The sequence below is a fragment of the Chiloscyllium plagiosum genome, chromosome 37 (genome assembly GCF_004010195.1).
Source record: "Chiloscyllium plagiosum isolate BGI_BamShark_2017 chromosome 37, ASM401019v2, whole genome shotgun sequence".
Classification (NCBI taxonomy): Eukaryota; Metazoa; Chordata; class Chondrichthyes; order Orectolobiformes; family Hemiscylliidae; genus Chiloscyllium; species Chiloscyllium plagiosum.
The window spans coordinates 3,751,920-3,765,721 of NC_057746.1; the positions used below are offsets into that span (position 1 = coordinate 3,751,920).

Below are 13,802 nucleotides of genomic sequence, written 5' to 3' on the forward strand. Positions count from 1 at the left end.
ATAGAATCCCTGCAGTGTGGAAACAGGCCATTTGATCCAACAAGTCCACACCAACCTTCTGAAGAGTATCCCATCCAGACCCATTCCCCAACCCTATTACTCTATATTTTTCCATGACTAATGTACCTAACCTACACATCCCTGAACACTATGGGCAATTTAGCGTGGCCAATTCACCTAACCTGCACATCTTCAGACTGTGAGGAAATTGAAGCACCTGGAAGAAACCCACGCAGACACGGGGAGAATATGCAAACTCCACACAGATAGTTGCCTGTGGCTGGAATCAAACCCAGGTTCTTGGAGCTGTGAGGCAGTAATGCTAACCAATGAGCCACCGTTCCACCCTAACTTTGAGTTCTAACTTCTAATTTTCAGCACTTAGTATTAGAGCCCACTACTGAATGCAGCCTAAAGCTTTGGGTGGCACTGCCATGTCCCCTTTAAGCAGACTAAGTATGGCTTGTGGTCTGTGATTATCACAAATTTTCATCCATAAATGCACTGGTGGAACTTCTTGACTCCAAATATGACCACCACTGCTTCTTTCTCTTTCTGAGCATATTTACACTCCGCATTAGCCAAAGTCTTGGATGCAAATGCTGTTTGTTGTTTCTCTCCATTAGGCCGCCTATGAGCTAATACCATTCTGATGCCATACGGGGAGGCATCTCATGTTAATACCAGATCTTTCTTGGGATCATAGTGTCCAAACCCTTTGAGAATAACAACTGTTTCTTGTCTGTGCAACAACTTCCAAGGCTGACCCTTTTTTTAAAAAAAGGAGTTGGTGCAAAGGTGCCAGCATGGAGACCGGTTTACGTATGAACTTTCCATAATAATTGACCGACATAAGAATTGACCTAAGCCCCTGTACCGATGTGGGAGCTGGGCATCTTTGATCGCCCTCATTTTATCTTCTAATGGGTGTAACTTGGCCTTGACAACTCTCTAGCCCAAGTAGGTCATTTGAGGGATGTGGAACACAGTTTTCCCGTGTTAGGCATCGGTCCCCCTTGGAAAAACACCATCGGAATACCCAGCAACTCATATGCTCCATTTGCCTCATTTTCCAGAGATAAAGCCAGATGTCATGTCTGTTTAAAGGCCAGTTGAGCTTCAGCTAATAGGTATTTTTGCAATGATTACATCATTAATTGCATATTAATGACAGTCTCTAAGTATTCCATTAAGGGTTAAACCAAAGTTACAGGCTTCTGTCAACTGCCTTAACCTAGTCAAAACTCCAATCCGAATTCTCCCGGTCCTCAAATTGCTGAGTAAAAATAATAGCTTCTTAGAATTAGAGGAAACTTGGGGTCATGATGTTCCTTGACAATATCCGTCAATTCTTGAAAGGATTTAGCATCTGGTGCCTCAGGGAAAGTTGGGCTCCTAATAACCGAAAAAAAACTGCAGCCCCACAGGCTTTCAGGAGAATTACTAATTAATTTGTGTCAGCTACAATGTCATTTGCCTGGAAAAAATAACACATTCTTTCCACATATTGGGCCCAGTTCTTCACAACAGGGTTGAACAAGGCATGATGTAAGAAATGCTTACATCAACAGACCGCCATCAATAATGATATGCGACAATGAAAATCCTCAACACTGAGTATTGAGCCCCACAAGGCTCAATACTCAGCCCCCTACTATACCCCTTATACACACACAACTGTGTGGCCAAATTCCACGCCAACTCCATTTACAGGTTTGATGGCAAAGCCACTGTTTTGGGTTAAAATGAACAACAGCGAGACAGAGTACAAGAATGAGATATGCAGTGCTGAACAGCATGGTGTAAAGACAACAATCTCTCCATCAACACCAGCAAAACGAAGAAGCTGGCCATTGACTTTAGGAAGAAATGGTGCTGAGGTGGAGATGGTCAAGAGCATCAATTCCTTGGAGTCACAAATACCAATAATCTGTCCTAGTCCACCCATGTTGACAATATGGTCAAGAAATCACATGTCCATAAAAATTCTTACAAATTTTATAGCTGCAACAGAGAAAGCATTCTTTTTGGGTGCATCACAGCATGGCATGGCAAATGCTCCTCCCAAGACCGAAAGAAACTATAGACAATTGTGAACACAGACCAGTCCATTACGCAAATGAGCCTCATCTATACTTCCTGCTGCACCAAGAAAGCAACCAACATGATCGAAGACCCTTCCCGCCCCAGTAATATTCTCGTCAACCCTCTTCCGTCAGGCAGAAGATATAAAAGTTTGCGTACACGTGTGAACAGATTCAATAACAGCTTCTTCCCTGCTGTTATCAGACTTCTGAATGGACCACTTTAATGTTAATATTGATCTCTCCCGTTGAAAGATCACTTTCTTGACAGCTGGTCCATTGTATCCTGCATTCTATTCTGTTGCCCTGATGCACTTGTGTAGTACCATATGCCTGCAAAGCACATAAGCCAACACTTTTCACTGTACCTTGGTACTCATGACAGTTATCAATCAAAGCAAATCAACTCAAAGGTGACTGTTACGAACAAGTTTCTTCATGATCACACTTTTCCCTCATTGCATTGAAATAACCCGTCACTAAGTCACTCTTTATTTATACATGAATAGTTCTTGACTTCACTTCTGCCTGAGTCCAAGTCAGTTATCAGAGTGGCAATATCTCTGACCCTCCAGTTTTACTCAGGGCTCCCTGATTGGGGCTGTTAACAGCCCCAATCAGGGAACTCATATTCTGGGAGGTCCAGCTGGTTGATCTTATTACAATCACTGCAGAATCAGAATTCCTTTTTTTAATCTTCTCTGTCACAATGATCAATCCCTCCCACGTTGCCAGTCATTCTGTGCTTGGCAGTTACCTGCCTCCAGCCAGGACTTAAGAACATACGAACTTTGCTGCAACCCAAAGCTTTATTCAAAAGCTATGCCTCTCTCTAAGAATCCGAAACAAGTCTGAACAAGTTTATAACCTGACTGATGATTCACCAGTGCTCACATGATTCACCTCAAAATGGGATGCTGCACAAACAGAATATACATCAACTACAGTGCATAACAGTTCCAAGATCAAAATCATTAATCTGTGTTATGAATTGCTGGCGCCAAACACAGACAATGACGGTAGTCACTGGCTACCATTTGGAAATGACCTGTTTATTCCTATTCTTTGTTTTTTGTACTTGCAACCGGTTCTATATCTATGTCAGTACACCACCAACAATTCCATACAGTTTAACTTAACATGCTAATCATTTATGTGGGGATCATATTGAAACCCTTCTGAAAGTTCAATTCAACGAGATCTTCTGGCTTCTCCTCATCAACTTGAACCTGTTCTGAGTTTAATATCTTCACAGTTATTGGGGCCCATCAGTAGCTGTGAAAATGGCTCCGCCAAATTCTCCATTGTACAACACCATGAATGCTGATTGAGGTGGTGGAGTGGGAGCAGAGATTGTTAAATATTACCCTCTCATTCATGTTGCGAGTAATCCTTTTAGAATTGATTAGCAGCAAACTTACCATCTGAGGAACTCCAAATGTGACAGTATTACGGATTCTGAGGAACTAACCTAAAAACAAAAGACAAAACCAATTACCGATATTGAAAATATCAGAATCTGGATCTTTCTCAACAATAGTTCCCCATGAGCTGTGTAAGAGTATGTATACCCTCCACATGTCTGAAATGCACTCTTTGCCATTCTCTGTATCTGGAGACCAAACCAATCAGGAATTCAGCTCAGAGCCCAAATTCACCTTGCTGTTGAAATTACTGAGAAAGTCAAAATGGCATGGGCTTAGGGTGACGGGAGAAAGATTCAAAAGGGACCTAAGGGGCAATTGTTTCACACAATGAGCTGCCAGAGGAAGTGGTGGAGGCTGGTACCATTACGACATTTAAAAGGCACCTGGATGGGTATATGAATAGGAAGGGTTTGGAGGGGTATGGGCCAAGTGCTGCCAAATGGGATTAGATTAATTTAGGATATCTGGTTAGCATGGACAAGTTGGACTGAAGGATTTCTTGCCGTGCTGTCCACCTCTATGACACATTGACCATAAAACCTCAACAACAAATTGTTGGTTGCAGTGATCAATAACAAGGGGATGTAATCTATCTGATGGGACAATAGACGTTCGACACTCCACAGTGACCATTAGAGCGGGTTTCACACAAAGAAACTCAACACTTCAATTCCTTGTGAAAACCGAACATCTCCAGAAATATGTCAGAAATTGCAACGAAAACTCACGTTTGGTGAGACAATGTTGGGGAGATTTTTACTGGCAGTGCCTTCCTGTGTTTGATGGAGGGAGGGACAGGCCATCTCCTCAAACATGACTGAATTACAGCCCCAAGCCCAGAAAACTCCCCCTTCACTGAGGTTGTTTAAACCCCCCACAGGGACTCAGCTCAATTCATCCAAACCGCTCACAATCCCGCTCCGAACTACATTACCCATGCTGCATGCCGGCATTGCGCATGCGCAACGAGAGACAATTGTATAGAATCGCGGAGAGCTGGCCCGCGGTGACTGACGAGAGTTGCAGTTCTGACCCGCGCGTCGGCGGTTGGACGCCCAGCTTTTAGGAGTTCGATTCTGAGCGCGCGAGCCGGAGTGTCTGTCACGTGCGCAGTGCCGCAGTTGGAAGTGCGCCCCTGTAAATGGCGGCCTCTGCCGGCCCCCGGCGGCGGGAGCCAGGATCGCAGTTTCTTTCCCTTCGAGCCCGTTGCCCTAAATATTTCATCAGCCCAAATCCTCTCTTTCCTCCTCCTTCCCTCCTCACGAGAATCTCCCTTCAGCTCCTCATCATCATCGTCTTCCTTCCCAGAGTATCAGGGATATCACAGATATGAATCGATGGTGACCTGAGGGGGAAAAAAAAACTTTCCATGCAGGGAGGACTGAGGATTTCCGCCTGAGAGACTGTTGGCGGCAGGTTCATTGAGATTCAAAAGGGAATTGATCACTTTCAAGAAAAAAAGTGGTGGGTCGTGGGAGAAAGCTGGCAAATGGCAAAAGGTGAATTGCTTCTGCAGAAGGCTACGACTGGTCAACTGGAGTTGGCAATGGCCAAGTGGTATTATCACCAGGCAGATGGTGGAGTTTGAATTCAATAGCCTGGAAATAAGAATTTAATGGTGACATAAAACCATTGCTGATTTCAAGAAAAAATCCTCTGGTTCACTAATATCCTTTAGGGAAGGTAATCGGCCATCCTTACCTGGTGTGGTCTTCATGTAACTCTAGACCCACAGCAATGTGGAACTGCCCCCTGGGCAATTTAGAATGAGCAATAAATGCTGGTCCAGCCAGTGACATCTACATCCCATGAATGAAACAAAAAAAAATCCCCTTTTTTGTGCTATGTTGATTTACTTTGAAGCACAAGGGAAACACAATGAGGATAAGAAGGGGGAACGATGATGACAAGGAGAAGGATGACCTTGGTGAGTAGGGAAAGCGATGGCCTCGAGGGTGGGATGCGGCTGGCAGTCTTGCAACAATGGCACTACCATTGACAGGGACACATCTCTTCAATCCATATCTTCTGCAATTTCTTCAGAGTGGAATTCCACAGACCTGTAGAACCCTCTGCTGCAGAAAATGACTGAGGCCAAAACATTGAACGTTTTCAAGAAAGAGTTTGATGCGTGGTTCTTCGGATGACAAAGAAGAAAGGATCTTGGGAGTAAAAGGGAATAGGGTAATGAATTGGATGATCAGCCATCATCATTTTGACTCTTCCTTCTATTTTCTATGAAAAATGCCATTCCCACATGAAAAATATGTGTCAAACATTTACCAGGAAAACTGAGACAATAGCAGTATTAAGTGAGGCTTTATTCAGATGGGACAATGACAAGTTTAAATCGCCACCTGATCTGCTGCTCAATGTCACCTCCATATCACTGGTCAGTTTCCTAAGCTTCGAGAAAGTCATAGAGTCATAGGGATGTACAGCATGGAAACAGACCCTTTGGTCCAACCTGTCCACACCGACCAGATATCCCAACCCAATCTAGTCCCATCTGCCAGCACCTGGCCCATATCCCTCCAAAATCTTCCTATTCATATACCCATACAAATGCCTCTTAAATGTTGCAATTGTACCAGCCTCCACCACATCCTCTGGCAGTTCATTCCATACACGTACCAGAATCAAGGGTGGAAATATCCCCTGTGTTCTGTGAGAAGATCCAGCTGAGAGACTTGTTTATGGGTGGTGCTTTGTGCTAAACTATTTGACTGGAACTGTGTGTTGGATATTGAGTGTGTTTGTTGGAAACATTTCCCTTCTGATTTACAGGCTGAGTTTTGTTGATGGCTCATTTCTGAAGATGAGAATGTGAGGTGTAATTATTTGGGAAATGCAGTGTCTGAGGATTCTTGCTGATTGTCTGTTGTTCAGTTCTGTTTGTGTGTGTGAGAAAGTTGGGAGTTGGTTATTATCCTGTGGACTGTGAATGGTCAGTTCAGTCTATGAATTGGAATCTGGATGTTACCTCTCTACTCAAATTCCTCCAAGACCTTCCACAACCCCAATCTCTTTAATCTCCTCAGAAAATAAAAGTGCATTCATGTAGAACCTCATTGACCTTTGTTGTCCCAAAGTGCAGCCAATTATGTTCTTTTCAAATGTAGTCACGGTGGCTCAGCGGTTAGCACTGCTGCTTCACACTGCCAGGAACCTGGTTCAATTCCCACCTCGGGCAACTGTCTGTGTGGAGTTTGCACATTCTCCTCGTGTCTGCATGGGTTTCCTCTGGGTGCTCCGGTTTCGTCCCACAGTCCAAAGACATATAGGTTTCTTTGAAGAGTTGATGTGGACTTGTTGGGTCAAAGGGTTTGTTTCCACACTGTAGGGAATCTAATCTAATATAGTCACTATTGTAGGAAATGTAGCAGCCAATGAGTGCCCAGGAAGCTTGCACAAATAGCAATGAGGTAATGACCAGAGAATATGATTGTTCTCGTGTTGTTGACTGAGGGCTTAATGGTCACCAGGGATAACACCCCTGTTCTTCAAAATACTGTCAGTGCATCTTTTACATGGTATTAGAGAGTGCAGAAGGGGTTTTGGTTTAAGATTCCGTCTGAAAGACAGCATCTCTGACAGTGCAGCCCTCCCTCACTATAACACTGTAGTGTCAGTCTCAGTGCTCAAGACCTGGAGTGGGACTTGAACACAAAACTCGCTAAAAAATAAAGATTGTCAATGACCATGGCCCTACATGGCCATCACTCTAGGATCTCTACACTCCTTAAATTTTGATCTCTTGAGGTTTTTTTATTCACCTGTGGGACGAAGACATTGCTGACTGGCCTACATTTTATTGCCAGTCCCTAGTTCCCTTGAGAAAGTGGTGGTGTGCTGCCTTCTTGGATGGCTGCAGTCCACATACTGTGTGTTGACCCACAGTGCCTGAGAATTCCAGAACGTTAGCCCATCGACAGTGAAGGAACAGCAATATATTTCCAAGTCAGGATGGTGAGTACTTTGGAGGTGAACTTGCATGTGGGTGCTGTTCTCATGTATCTTCTGCCCTTGTCCTTCACAATGGAAGTGGTTGTGGGTTTGAATGCTGTTGTCTAATGTTGGTGAATTTCTGCAGTATACACAGTTACTACTGAGAGTCGGTGGAGGAGGGAGTGGATGCTTGTGGATATAGTGCCAAACAAGCGGGCTGCTTTGTGCTGGATGGTGTCAAGCTTCTTGAGTGTTATTGAAGCTGCGCCAATCCAGGCAAGTGTGGGGTATTCCTAGGATGTTGATACTGGGGAATTCAGTGAGTGCAACACCATTGAATGTCAAGGGGCAGTGGTTACATTGTTTCTTTTTGAGGATGGTCATTGCCTGTTATTTGTGTGGTTCGAAAATTACTTGTCATTTGTCAGCCCAAGCCTGGATGTTATCCAGATCTTGTGACATTTTAACATGGACTGCTTCAGTATTTGAGGTCGGATACAACCTTCCTATTGGTTGTAGGACAGGTGCTGAACGTTGTGTAATCATTGGCAAATATTCCCACTTCTGACCTTGTGACAGAGGGAAAGTCATTGATGAAGCGGCTGAAGATGTTTGGGCCTAGGACACTACCCTGAGGAACTCCTGCGGAGATGTCCTGGAGCTGAAATGACTGATCTCCAACAACCACGACCATCTTCCTATGTGCCAGGAGGCTCCTCCCTGGGGTGGCCCCAGCAAAACTGGAATCAATGGGTATCAGGGAGCAAACTGTCCATTGATTTGAGTCATACCTGGCACATGTTGGAGGTCAGTCATCTCAGCTCCAGGACATGTCTGCGGGAGTTCCTCATGGTAGTGTCCTAGCCCCAACCATCTTCAGCTGCTTCATCATGACCGCAGCAGGTACTCATGGGACGCGGCCAACGTTGTCTATCTCATACGCTGCGGGCAAAGGATGCCCTGAGGCTTGGTACATTGGCGAGACCAAGCAGACGCTATGACAATGGATGAATGGATACCGAGCAACAATCGCCAGACAGGGGTGTTCCCTCTCAGTTGGGGGACACTTCAGTGGTTAGGGACATTCGGCCTCAGATCTTCAGGTGACCATCCTCCAAGGCAGACTTTGGGATATGCAACAAGCAGAGTGGCTGAGCAGAGGCTGATAGCCAAGTTTGGTACCCAACTGGGATCTTGGGTTCATGTCACATGACAGGTGACCCCACTGCACTATACACTCTTTCACGCACACACACACACAAGCACACATACAGACACGAACTCTTACATACTCTCACACTCACACAGGCCCTGTGTCATATACATGCTCTCTCTCATACACACCCTCTCACACTCACACACACTTCACCAAGCATGCACACACGCAAACACACACTCTGTCACATGCACTCACACCTACATGCACACACTCACACACTCTCTCTCTCATGCACACACACACACGCACATAAGTCTATGGTGGGGCTGTTTTCCTTGGAGCGTCGGAGGCTGAGGGGTGACTTTATAGAGGTTTATAAAATCATGAGGGGCATGGATAGGATAAATAGACAAATCTCTTCCCTGGAGTGGGGGAGTCCAGAACTAAAGAGCATAGGTTTGGGTGAGAGGGGAAAGATACAGATTAGATTAGATTTCCTACAGTGTGGAAATAGGCCCTTTGGCCCAACAAGTCCACACCGACCCTCAGAAGAATAACCCACCCAGACCCATTCCCTCTGTCTAATGCACCTAACACTATGGGCAATTTAGCATGGCCAATTCACCTGACCTGCACATCTCTGGAAAGCGCAACTTTTTCACGCAAAGGTGGTGTATGTATGGAATGAGCTGCCAGAGGAAGTGGTGGGTGTTAGTACAATTGCAACACTTAAAAGGCATCTGGATGGATATATGAATAGGAAGGGTTTGGAGGGAAATAGGCCAGGTGTGGCAGGTGGCACTAGATTGGGTTGGGATATCTGGTTGGCATGGACGAGTTGGACCGAAGAGTCAGTTTCGTGCTGTACATCTCTCTGACTCTATGACTTGCCCGCCTTGGTCACTCAGATACTCCTATAGCACTGTCCTTAATGTAATTGGATGCTGTTTTTGCCAGCAGAACACAGGCAAATGGGAGAGAGGGTCCTCCAGACACAGTGCAGATAGTGAGGGAGGGTGTCTTTGCTAAGTTGGCTCTTATTGTCAGTGTCACCACTAGGCCGACATGTCAACAAAAAATAATAAAGCATTAGAAAAATTATTCAAGGTTCTTCTTAGAGAATGAAACAAATCTTGGAAGAATGTAAGGTGAATATCATACTGTTATTATATAGATGGGCTGAGGAAACTCAGGGCTGTAGAGACTCACCCCAACATGTTCTCTGCTTCATTCTGATTGGTTTACTTACAAAGATACACATTGGGGATGAGATGGTGAGGTCACAAAGGGGTAATGAAGACAAACAGCTCGCAAAAGGGTGGGAAAGGGAGAGGGAGCTTTCCAAAAGGGTGGGAAAGGGAGAGGGAGCTTTCCAAAAGGATGGGAAAGGGAGAGGGAGCTTTCCAAAAGGATGAAGGAAATGAAAGCTGCAAACAGATTAGACAGGGAGAGGGAAGCTTGTAAAAGGATGTGATAGGGAGGCTGAAAGTGAGGGCAAGAGAAAAGTGAAATAGGTGCTGCAAGGCCAGGAAGAGAGAGGGGATCTGCAAAGGTGGAAAAGGGAGAGGGTGGCAACAATGGGAGGCAACGGGGAGCTGCAAGGGCACGGAAGAGAAAGGGAAACTGCAGAGATACCATCCAACACTGGAGACGGCCTTGCACTCCAAGCACTGGTTCAAGAAGGTAGTTCACCACTCTACTTTCCAGGGCAATTAATGAATAATTAACACTGGCCAAGCCAGTACTACCCACAGCCCATAAAATGTTGTGTATTTTATATTATCGACTGTATGATGAAAATACAGACAGCTGGAACTCCTGCAGGTATCCTGATTTTGTTCAAGCTAACAAAATCGAAGCTGATATAATTGTCCCAACACTCTTGAGTATAAAAGGGGGCAAAGCATTTAACCTTCTGAGGAGTCTGGGACATCCAGAGAAGTCAGGTTCCAAAACCTATGAAGAAATTGTCTGAATGCTATGAAACCATTTTTCAGCAAAACCATCAATGATTGCTGAAAGGTTCAGATTAACAAACACAACCAGCATCATGGTGAAACTACCTCCCCGTTCATAGCAACTTTCAAGAAGTTAGTGGAATTTTGTGAAGTCAGAGACAATTTAAATGATGTTATCGGAAACAGACTGGTGTTTACTACTAAGATATGAAGCAATCCAGAAGAGACGACCGATATAAAGGAAAATAAATTTAAAGGTAGCAATAGAAATTACAGCCAAGGAAACTCAACTGCTCAGCTCGAGCATGAGAATTCACAAAATGGCGCTGAGAGACTTGCACCAGCACAAACTCAAAATAGCCATCAGTGTGGAAAAACAGTGATATGGCAGCAAATTGCTGGTATTAAGAAGCTTTATGCAGGAAATTGGGGCAAAAAAGGCACATTGAATTAGCGTGTTTGAGGAAGAGACATGAACAACATTCAATAAAAGTACAGGAACTGAAGAGTAGGAAGAAAATCCACACAGTACAAAAAGGGCATGAAAAAGGCCTAGGCATTTAAACTGAAGAGGAGCTATTACTAAACATACTGGCTGTTATTGGCAATACCAATCAATACTGGCTCTTTCCCTTACAAAATGGTAAAATCAAACAGAAATATCAAAGGAAAGTGGTGTCTTGATGGCTTCACAATTTTAAAAAAAGTATATAATTTTTGGAATAAGGGATTAACTGAGAAACAACTGGAATAAGTGAAAGTCAGGCCCAAAATAATAAAGGAATACAAGTAAGCAAAATGGGTTAGGGGAAGTACAGTCAACGTAAGGAAAGTTAGTTTATTGTTACATTAGAACAACAATTTTCTTTAGGAAAGAGAGTTACTCAGAAACTTAAAAGAAGTCATGGTAGCAGAGCTCACATACATGATATGCTCCTGCTGTGCTATGTGGCAAAATCTGGACGTGTCCTTGGTGAACCCGTGTGCAAGATGTGCGAACCACATTTCGGAGCTGGAGCGGTGGATGAATTCATTGTGGAACATCAGTGAAGCTGAGAAAGTCGTGGGTAGCACGTTCACTGATGTGGTCACAACACAGGTGCAGATTGAACATGCAATAAGGGCATGGGTCACCAAGACGCTGAGTAAGAGTCATAGAAATGTACAGCACGGAAACATACCCTTTGGTCCAACCCTTCCATGCCGACCAGTTATCCCAACCCAATCTAGTCCCACTTGCCAGCACCCGAAGGCAGGTAGTGCAAATTCTTCTGTGGCCATCCCCCTTTCTAACAGATTATACTGTATTGAGTATTGTTGGGGTAGATCACTCTATAGGTGATCAACAGTGGCAGCCATTTTCATGTCACCATGTCTCCTGCAGAAGAGGAGAGAATAAGGAATGGCAGGGTTATAGTAGGGGACTCATTCATAAAGGAAACAGACAGACGTTTCTTTGGCCTCAAAATAGACTCCAGGATGGTATGGTTGCCTCCCTGATACCAGGATCAGCCATGTCACTGAACAGTTGAAGGGCATTCTGAAGGGGGCGCAGAGATAAAGATTGTGACAGGTATTGGTGCCAACCACATAGGTAGGAAAAGGGATGGGGTCCTGGAGCTTGGAAGATTAAAGAACAGGACCAAAAAGCTAGTAATCTGTGGATTACAGCCAGTGCCACTTGCAAGTGAGTATAGGAATAGGAGGTTAGTCCAGATGAAAATGCAGCTAGAATGATGGTGCAGGAAGAAGGGTTTTAGATTTCTGGGACATTGGGGCCATTTTGGGGGGCAGTGGGACCTGTACAAGATGAGCGAGTTGCATCTGAACTGGAATGGGACCAGCGTCCTTGCAGATAGGTTTGTTAGTTTTGTTAGGGAGGGTTTAAACTAAATTGACAGGGGGATGAGAATGTTCAGCGGGGGAATAGAAATTAGAAATGAGAAATGACAGCAAGTGAGTCAGTAAGGCAGAGATATTACAGGTCAGTAAAGGCACAAGGGAGCATGGCAAGGTTAGATGGTATTAATTTTAATGCTAAGAATCTGACAAACAAGCCAGATGATTTGCAAGAACAAATTAAAACATGGAGGCATGATGTCATTGCTGTCACTGAGACATGGTTAAGTGAGTTTTTTTGGTTGGAATGGACTGGGAGAAGATACTGTCAAGTAAATCTGCCTCAGAACAGTGGGAGTCATTCAAAAAGGCAATACAGGGAGTGTACAGGGCCAAGACTTATCAGTAGAGAGAAATGATGGGACCATCAAATCTGTGAACCCTGGATATTAAAGGATAGACATCATTAAATTAAGAGAAAAATGGAAGCTTATGGAAGATACCAAAGGCTCAAAATAGCAGGTGATCAGAGGTGCAAAAGGGAACTTAAAATAATGGAAGTGAATGTTTAAAGAAAAGTTTAAAAGATATTTTAATCAGTGTATCTCTTTTAAGCGTAGCTGAATTGCTGTGGAGGTTATAGGGACAGGGAGGAGTGCGGCCATGCAGGCATTTCTAAACAAGGAAAATTTTAAAGTCGAGGTATTGTTTGACCAGGAGGCAATGTAGATGAATGAGCACAGAGCTGTTTGGGAAACGGGTCTTGGTCACAGACAAAAACAGAGTTTTGGAGGAGCTCAGGTTTGCAATGTAAGATGTGGTAGCAGCCAGAGAAGCATTGGAACAGTCGAATCAAGAGGCTTCGAGGATAATAATGGTTTTCTTATTGCTGCTTTGGACGCTGTATATTTTGATCTGCTGTCAAACACATCCCATACTGATGTTATCAGTTTGAAACTCTTTGAGGGTGAAGAATGTTGTTCCCACACTAGAAATGTCTGTCAAAACATCCAAGGGAACTGAGACAGCAGCTGTAATAAGTGAGGTTTTATTCAGATGGGACAATGATAAGTTTAAATCCCCAACTGATCTGCTGCTCAAAGTCACCTCCATTTCCCAAGTTTCAGGAAACTCATGTTGCTCCAGAAATATTTGGATTGACTGTGAGAGACGTCAATCAGAGAGCCCACCCACTCTGCCCATTGTCTCCTCTTCCTCTTCCAGAGCTGGTTCACTTCCTATAGGGACTGAAAACCAAGTGAGGAGATGGTGAGTGAAGGAGCAGCTTTTATACAAATTGTATCCCATAATATCCACACCAATCTTCAGGCAGTCTGACTATCCTGTGGGCAGTCAGGGGTGGAAATGTCCCTTATGCTGTGTGAGA

The 13,802-nt window shown here is 44.2% G+C and overlaps 1 protein-coding gene across 2 annotated transcripts in view; it reads left to right on the forward strand.

Moving 5' to 3' along the window:
• The first annotated feature begins 5,677 nt into the window (after positions 1–5,677).
• Positions 5,678–13,802, forward strand: part of LOC122541615 (zinc finger protein 271-like) — a 28,996-nt gene continuing 20,871 nt past the window's right edge. Inside the window, exon 1 of one of the 2 annotated variants that reach the window (XM_043678509.1) lies at positions 5,678–5,695. The gene's annotated coding sequence lies outside the window, so the exon portion shown is untranslated. Of the gene's footprint in view, positions 5,696–13,649; positions 13,685–13,802 lie in introns of those variants that run through there. The other variant, XM_043678508.1, reaches the window with a different exon arrangement.